This window comes from Electrophorus electricus, chromosome 10 (genome assembly GCF_041902795.1).
Source record: "Electrophorus electricus isolate QZ-2024a chromosome 10, ASM4190279v1, whole genome shotgun sequence".
NCBI lineage: Eukaryota > Metazoa > Chordata > Actinopteri > Gymnotiformes > Gymnotidae > Electrophorus > Electrophorus electricus.
Window position 1 is genome coordinate 10320234 of NC_137506.1, and position 9621 is coordinate 10329854.

The window sequence follows — 9621 nt, forward strand, 5'->3', positions numbered from 1 at the left end:
TGCCCTCACTAAAGTGTGTCACCCTGACCGGGTCAAACATCTCTTGAACATAATAACTACACAATGGAAAATCAGCTTCAAGTGCTGCATTGAGCAAGAGTGCACTGTAAATGGCCAGATATAAATGGCAATGTCAGTAGTAAATTTATATATGCAGTCATGAAACAGGACCTAGCTGTAGAGCACAGATTTAAGGTGCATATATTAATCTGCTCTTACCAATCATCCTCCTGGCTGTGTCTTGCTCTTTTGGCCAAATGTTTCTCTTCCAAAGCAGACAGACCAGACTTGTTGCTTATTACTCCATGCACTATAAATAATGTATAATGCCTTGTAAACAATGGAACAAGGGAAATTTGAATTGTGACTACTCTGTTAAAGGGGCAGATAAGGCACACCACCCAAACCCCCCAAAAGCTGTCCTGTTATCCCTAATTGCTATGCAATAGTCCTGTGATTAACTCAAAGGCTGGAAAAGTTTCACCTTTCTCTATTTGAATCCTGAAGGCTGTTCGGTTCCGTCGCCCACAATCCATCCTGTGTAATTAAACATTCACATCATAACTCGACCCCGTGTAATAGGGCAAACTCACTCGGATGGGGGAAAGGATTACAGACTACCTGTACTGCTGCCGCAACTCTGCGGCCATTCCAACAACATCCACATACATTCCAGCAACATCCTATTATAGGACACAGTGGGTTTAAGTACACCCATTTAGTAGCATGTTGGACCTTCTTTGGCCTCCAGAACTGCAGCAATTCTTTCTGGCATAGTTTCCACTATGTGCTGAAAATACTCTGCAGGAATCTTGGTCCAATCTTCATAGGATATTTTCTCTCAAATTACATGGAGGGACTGACATGTTCTAAACTGCCTGTTATACTCTTACAGCTGCTTTGAAATACAAAAAAACATATTTATCTTCCACTCCACTCAAGAATGGCCACACTTGGAATTTCCCTTGGCACATTTAAAACATTGTGTGAGCCAGATAGCTTCTGTTTTCAACCTTCCAATGCTCTGAGTAGTAGTGTTCCATGCATATGAGATGCTTCAACACGTCCATGCGTGTTGTAAAGAAACACAGTGTAAGCAGTATTAATGAAAGTGCATCTGTACCTCAAACTCACCAGTGTAACAATTACAGTGTTTGAAATCTAATTTTAAATGGCGATCAGCCTTCTTAACAAATCTCCAAAAACAAATAAGCAGAACTCACCTTGTTGAGTGTTTGTGTTTGTTTGTGTGTGTGTGTGCGTGTGTGTGTGTGTGTGTGTGTGTGTGTGTGTGTGTGTGTGTGTGTGTGTGTGTGGTTTTAAGCATAGCAAGGCACTTCAGGGTTGCCAGGTGGAGCCTTCCTGAAGACCCTGATACTGAAACAGCATTAAAAGCTGCAATGGCACTGTAGTTGTATTTATCTGCACTAATACAGCTTTGAACTATTGCACTCTTACATACAATAAGTTTCTGTGTACCTATGTACATTTCTGTGTACCTTTAGTAAATAAAGGGATTCTATTCTAATATTAAAAGTGCTAGAAGTGCTGAAACTCCAAACAGTGAAGAAACCAGTGGAGCTTAATGACTGGACAGATGAAGAGAGTGAAGTGAGGAGTTTCCTTCAGTGTCTGCCATGTCCCAGCTGAGGTGAGTGTGAAGCTTTTATTAGTACTATAGGAGTTGTGTTTAACTTTGAAACTGATGGTGTCACAGCCATTTGTGGCCGGGAGTCTAAAAGAGCATAATTGGCTGTACTCTTAGGGATAGAGGGAGTGGCAGACGCTCTCTCCCTTGTTAATTACAGAGACACCGTGCAATCAAGGGCGTCTATTAGTTCACGCATCAGAAGGGGGAGGAAAAGACTATTTTCCGAGTACTTAGAATAACATTCCGTACTTTTTGGAGAAAATTTTCTAGAGTGTTTTCATGTAGAGAGAGAAATGAGTGGCTAAAATTTCAGAAACATTAAGGAGACAAATGTGGAATATATAACAGCTCTTTCCATGTGTTAGTGACACCAGCGTTCCCTCTTTTCGCAGATGGTAAAAAAGAGCCCTGACTCTTGCAAACTTCATTTTTTTGAAGAACAAAGAGAAAGATGAATAACTCGCTTTATGGCCTTTTTCCACTCATGCATACCAATTCCAGTATGCATCCAAACACTGTCAGAATAGTAGGAGTGCAGACTTTGAAAAATGGTAGTGTCAGGTAATCTCTGCGGCTTTGTCCCTGGTTGTCTAGTGGTTAGGATTCGGCGCTTTATCAAAAAATCTCTTTTTTTTGCTCATATAAAATGACAGATTCTGCATTAAAACATAAAGTTTGTGGGTGTCAGAGTTGAACCGACAGCCTAAGGATGACAGTTTTAACTTCTACTCTACCAACTGAGCTATTGAAAGTGACGTGCAAGTAATCCCACATGTCCAAACACCAGTATGTTGGCAAGAAACACAGCCAGTTTTGGATGTTTCAATTGTTAAGTTCATTTTACTCAAAGAAGAAAGATCGCATCGTATAAGTTCTTCAGCTACAAACAGATATATCTTTTGATGACATATGGAATCATACTGGACTTTGTGTACATGAATGGAGAAAGGCCATAAATGGTTAGAATAACATTCAGTGCTTTTGGAGAAAAGTTTCGAGAGTTTTGTCATGTAGTGAGAGAAATGAGTGGCTGAAATATCAGGCATTAAAAGTGCAATTTGCAATCATGGAAAGAAAATTGCTTTCATGTGGACTGCATTGAGATATCGAACCGCCTGTGGAACCTAACACCTCTTAAGAGGCTAGATTTGTGCTCTCAAGCTGCGATGGTGGTTTTATCATGGCTTCTAAAAGAAGAGGCTGTGGTCAGGGTGGAGTGAGTCTTTGATAACCAAGATTGTTGTTGTTTTGGCCTTCAAATAGACAACGGCATTACCCAGTGTCAGGTCTTTCTCAGTAAACTGCAGAGAATGATATAGAGGGCAAGAAATGGTCAAGCACAGTTTAATTGGCTGTGTGTCTCTAAAAAACACTACAGCTCTCTGATACATTTTTGGTTCAAGATTTAATCATTATGCAAATGATTGTGATTGACGCTTTGTCTGTTTAATTCAAATATTATACTATAAACCTAATATTTTAATAGGGTTGGCAACTTTCTAGATCCGATTACTACATGTGTGTGAAGTACAGGTGCTGTAGCTATACGGTATTCAATTGTTCACAGTAGCCTAATTATAATATATACAACCAAAAATGCATCTAAAATAAACACCAGAAACCTGGACTAAGGGTGATGTAAATAAGTGCATTAATTCTAGATAGGACTGCTCAATAGGTAGGATAACAGCAGAACAATTGTCCTGCCATATAAGCAAAATGAGAGCCTGCTAAGGCCACCAAGAGGGTGCCAAAGACCATGTATTTATTTCTATTTGTTTTTTTACCTATGTTATGTCAGTGGCAGCTCAGATTTCTTCATAGGGCCCCACACAGGCTTGGGCCAGCCCTGGTATCACAGTGTCGTGCACTGGAAAACCATCAAGCCTGTTGACTATGCTACCAGTGTTGTTCATGTAACTGTGCAAATAACCTGCAAACAGAATTACTTTTAGAAGTATCATCCAGTTTGTTTTCGCAATTGCCAAAATGTAATGAATCACAGCCAGTGTTCTAAAACAGACCTGGAATGTATTCCTGGCTGACGTGCCCTGTTTCTGGTTACAAAAAAAAAAAAAATAATAATAATAATTGGTGGATGAATTTTCAATGAAAGTGCTTCACTCAGCAGCCATTAATGATTCTTCTGTCCAGTATGAATAAATTGGAATTCCTATCCTTGTATCGGGTGTGGCAATTATGTGTAACAATTGTGAAGCAAAAAAGCAATAGTGAAATTTTAATATAACAATATAGGTACTATAGAACATGATCTGCATGCATATTAATTAGGCTATGCAAATAACACAACTACTTCTGTAGCACATCATTCATGCCTGTTGAATAGGCAGTTTTCTGCTTTGCAGATACTTGAAATCTTTTACTAATCTTTCCCCAAATCCACTAGGAGCTGCCTTTTACATTAACATGCCAGGAAACACACTGACTGGATTTTTAATCTTTCTAATGGGTAAGATATATTCGTATAGTCAAGAAATATATTTTTTTAATTATTAATCAGTTAAGGAAGTCAAGCTATTGCATTTTGCTGAGATGAAGAAATATTACATAACCCTGTACTGGCCAAATAATTAGATTTGATGTGCTATTTTGTGGATTAATCCCATAACTGAATTATTCACATGGTTTTATAGCCATGGCTAATACTTGCTGTCAAAATGCTGAGGTTCATAAGAACCTCTTTCCTTCATAAAGAAGCTTCCTGTTTTTGAAACTGTTTCAGCATACTAGCTCTTACTGCTCTCTATCTGTTTAACAAATTTTTTGTTGGATTTAATTACTTTCTACCTGGAAACTGGCAGCTTCCATGGAAAACTACATTATCATCACAAACTATATCTAAGGAACTACCACAAACATAAGTAATGTTAACATTTTGCTTTTTCATCATGACTTATGTTCTGCTTCAGAGCACTGAATGGAGCATGTTTATTCTTCGTCATTAGTGGCAGTTTTATCTGTGAGAAGTGTAGATGAATTGCTAGTCTGACAGAGAAGACTCTAGCACTAGAAGTACGCATCCAGACAGCAAGGCGAATGGGTGACATTACGGCAAAGTAGACGAGCTTCGACCAGCTCATGGGAGCACTACACATCCCCAACATTAAGTAGCAAAACCCCAGAGACCTTCTGCCTGTACTGGCCAGACTTCAGATCAGAAGGTGAGAGAATACAGTCATGTGTTGTGTGGCTCAGATTGTTCACACAGTTAGTAACAGTCCAAACACTTCAATTATACTGTACAGCATGAGACCTGGAAATGTGTGTCTGTGTCTGTGTGTGTGTGTCTTCTCCCCAGGCTGAGCTCCAGCTTTGTACTGTCCATCAACCGAGAGATCTATCAGACTGGCTCTGCTCACTGTGTGTCCAGCTTGTTGAGTTCAGCAGAGAACTGCATCAGCCTGAACAGCAGAGGGCTGGACTCTGTCCACTGTGCTGCCCTGCGCTTCACCCTCCAGCACTGCACAACAGTCTCTCTCAGCCTGCTGTTCACCTCCATACCAAAGGCAGAGCTGTAGAGCATTGAGCCACTGCTCAAACACGTCTCCCGTCTCAGGCTTGAACTTTTCTCACAATCTGAATTTTAACACAGAACTGGTCTGTTTAGGGAGTGTTATATAAACGTTTATGTACGTTTATGTGTTTTTCACGAGTTTCCTCAAAAGTCATTTTGTGCCAGCATCATTTAGGTTTTATTGAGACTCCTGTCAGGTAATCAGCAATATCCATGGATATTTACCTAGAATAAAATGACTTTCTGGAGGAAATTGTTAAATTTAGGTGAAATATTTATATTAATCCGAAATTAACTGCCCTGCCACTGTCTGTGTGTGTTTTGTTTTCTCCGTGTTGACAGGCTGCTGTTGCTGAGGCTGCTCCACTGCTACAGTGTCTCTGAACTACAGCAGGGGGCAGCAGCAGCAGATCTGCTCTTCGCTCTGCAGCACAGACTGGATTTCTCCTTCTGCTCTGCTCTGGAACTCACAGCAGAAAAACAGACACACACTGACTCTGAGCACTGAGGACTGCAGAGTCGTCTCCATGGTCATCCAGAGAGTGAGCTCACACACACACACACACACACACACACACACACACACACACACACACACACACACACACACACACACACACACACACACACACACACACACACAGCTCACTCTACACGGCTGTGAGGGCAACTCTTCCCCATTTTACACACAGTCACCCTTCAGTAAGCCACTGACTCAACACCACACAAACTAGGGAAACATTCTGGAAAAGGGAAAATAATTTTATCATTTGAAACAAAATGTGTGTAAATAGCATTAATGTTAGTAGCTATGTGAGTGTGTTAGTGTTTTGTGACTCTACATGTTGGTGAACGTTGAGTGTGTTCAGCTGCAATAAAGCCATGCTGCTCCAGTTCCTGTCTCTTCTCTGTGTGGGGACTGATATGGAGTGTGTGAGACGCACTGTGGCTCTCTCCCGGGCTCTGGGTAAGATGGTGGACCTCAATCAGACCCGGCTGGACCAGCAGGCCTGTAGGTCACTGGCGCTGTTTCTGGAACATTCTGAAGGGCTGTCAGAACTGGACCTTAGCCACTGTCAGCTCACTGACCACTGCCCGCAGCTGCTGTTCCCACACCAGCACAAAGCCCACATCCTGGAGTGAGTGGACAAGCGGGAGGAGGGATGTGTAGAGAGTCTTGATTGTTGAGTCCACAGTGAACACTAACATAGATATAACACATTTTACTCTTTTTCTCACAATTTAACACAAAATCCGGCATGTGACTGAACATAGAAGCTGTGTGTGTTCATTGTAAATCATTGTATGTTCCTTGAAAGGCTCTATATAAATGTAACTTTGCTCATTCAGTCATATCCTGTGTTCCTTCAAGGACTTAATTTTTTCAAAAGCAAACAGCAAAAAGCTTGATTTTCTTGGTGATTTTATTTGGAAATGATGACCTCTCTCACTGGCTGCCTGGTTCACTGATCACTGCCTGTACTTGGCAGGATGGACCTCTGTGGTCTACAGCATATCCAGACTGCTTGTAGAAACACATGTTCTCATTAAAAAGAGAAATAAGGCATAACAGACTCTTTATGATTTACAGTTTCATGCCTGATAGATAACAAGTCATGTGTACAAGAACTGAAAGAAATGATATTTTGTTTAAAATGTCAAAATGCATAATTATCTGGCCATTAATGACACAAATATACTATTTATTTCTTTGCTTATTCATTCATTTGCTAATTCAGTCATTCGTTTATTCATTCATTCGTTCATTAATTTAATTCATTGATATATAAATCTACAGGTGTTTGTACTACTACACGGTGATTTAGTAGAGGGAGGTGTGTTTGGCAATCCTGAACAATGTGGTAATTATAATCCGTCTAATTTCAACCTCAGTCACAATGACATCACTGATGTGTCAGCAAAGAGGATCTATGATACTGTCTCCACCAACAACAATATTCACACTGTGAGGTAACTGTGTGTGTGTGTGTTTAGGCATTTAAAATAAGGCTGTATTTATTTGAGTTTAAAATTTCAAATTTAAAAGCCTGTTTTGATTTTATAGGCTCTTCAACAACAGAATTACAGGCATACAAATCTTCCTCTCAGACAAGTGCTTTGAAGTCTGGTGATGTTGATGTGTTGTTGGCACTGTAATGATGAGATTTGATTGTACTAGATTATTGGGACTCTCCAAATTATATTTTTGTTTTACGTGAAAAAAATGTAATGATTAAAAAACAAATTTTAGTTATCTTATGAATTTTAAGATTACATATAAAAATCAAATACTCAAAATTTATTTATAAAGTGCTTTTTAAATTTTTATTTTATTTTATTTTATTTACAACAGGTGTTGTTACAAAGCAGCTTTTCAAATGTCCAAGTCCAAGCCCCCAGTAAGCAAGCCAAGGGTGACAGTGGCAAGGAAAAGCTCCCTAGAGCATGAGGAAGAAACGTTGAGAGGAACCAAGACTCCTCTGGCTGTTAAAGAGAGACATAAATTAAAAAATTAAATAAGCATTTAATGTTTAGTCCAACTTTCTGGAGGTTCTAGTCTTGTCCCGATAGTGTGCATGTGTCCGAGACCCAAGTCACAAGAGAACGTCCATTAAGGTCAACAGAGAGTAGCTGGTTGGGGTGGAGGTGGTGTGGGCTACAACAGGGGACATCAGGGGATGATGGGAGTAGCCAAGGCATCTGAGACAGGATGAGGCTCAGTAACATCACGACATCAGGGGTAGGCATACCTCGGCAGAGTCCACTATCAGTCCAGTGTATTAGTGCGATGATGTTTGATTCCTACTCAAAGAACATGTGATACTTTCAACATTCACATTAGGTATCAATGAAGTTGTGACATCAAGCAAAGGAGGACAGTGAGACATGAGTAGACAAGCACAAGTTGGACTTATTAGGGACAATGAAACAAAACCTGAAGACAAGAAAACAGAAATGAAAGTCTGAGTGAGCTGAACTGAACTGAATCAAACTCCTACCGCTATATGGACCTAGCTCTGTAATATAGTTGAAACTGTAAGTTGCTATAGATAAGCGTGTCTGCCAGATGTAAACAGGAGATCACATTAAGCAGTGAAGTTGTACAGTGTGAACATGACATCTGTCTTTTACAGCAAAATCAGATTATTTTATTATTCTTTAAATGTCTTTAAATGTCTTCATGGTCTAGCAACTCATAATGGCATTAGCACTTGAAAGCAAAAACAAAAAAAAAACAAAAAAAACAAACCAACAGCAAAACAAAAACATCTCAAAACACACTTATTGCATTGAGTTCTGTTTAGACGACTTTTGATTTTATATTAACACATCTACTGTTATCTATTTACCTTTTCCTTTTATCATTATATATGTCATTTTATTTTTTATCCTTTGGGCAATTAGTCTCTTCTCAATGCGTTTTATTTTTTGTGTGCAGAGAGAAGGGGTAAGAAGATGCATACAGAGGTCTGGAAAAGCTGTGCTGTCAAAGGTTAGGGGAAATTAAATAAATAAATGTTCCAAAATGTTTTTTAAATAGTTTAGTAACCAACATTGTAAATTCTAACATTTATGGTTGCCCCCAGCAGTGATCAGTGGTAGCTCAGTGGTTAAGGTACTTGACATGTAGTCAGAAGCTTACCAGTTCCAGCCCTACTGCTGCCAAGTTGCCACTGTTGGTTCTCTGAGCAAGGCCCTTAACCCTCAATTGCTCAAGATATACTCACTCGTAAGTCACTTTGGATATAAGTATCAGGTAAATGTATGATTGTGTTTTTTATAATCTTGTACACATAAATGTCATATTCAACCAGAATATGTAAAACACACTGTCAAATCGTGTTTATAAAAATACGTTTTAGTTTTCTATAACTTGAATTTGTATAGTTTTCTATAACTTGAATTTCTATAACTTCATGTCACTTATGTTGATATGGTTGTTGGCTAAGACAACAATGGCCACAAGAGGGAGACAAAGAGCTTCCCTAGCAATCAATGAAAACAGGCATACCCTGTAACTGTATGCTATACTATTCTTTTATTTTATATTTTTCCTTGATGTCCACTTACAATGTTTGCATGGCTTTATGTTCCAAAAATAATCATAATCTATTTTACACAAATATTTTCCAACCTGTTTATCTTGTAGAATTAAATAGGACATGTATTACATTACAAATAAAGAATTCTGCGCTGCATACACTTAGACATCGGTAATATAACTTGCAGTTATATAACTTCTAGTGAAAATCCTTGAAGCAGTCAACACCATCATCTGAGCGAGCTCCATTTAACCCTCTGAAGTTAAACAAAGAATTGCAGCTAAATTCTACTCTCTTTGTTTTGATTTACTCCCTTGTTGTGGTTCCATTCCTTCGTTTCGTTTTCTGCACCCCTCATAATTTGCACTTGTGTCTGGTTTAATGCTCATTTG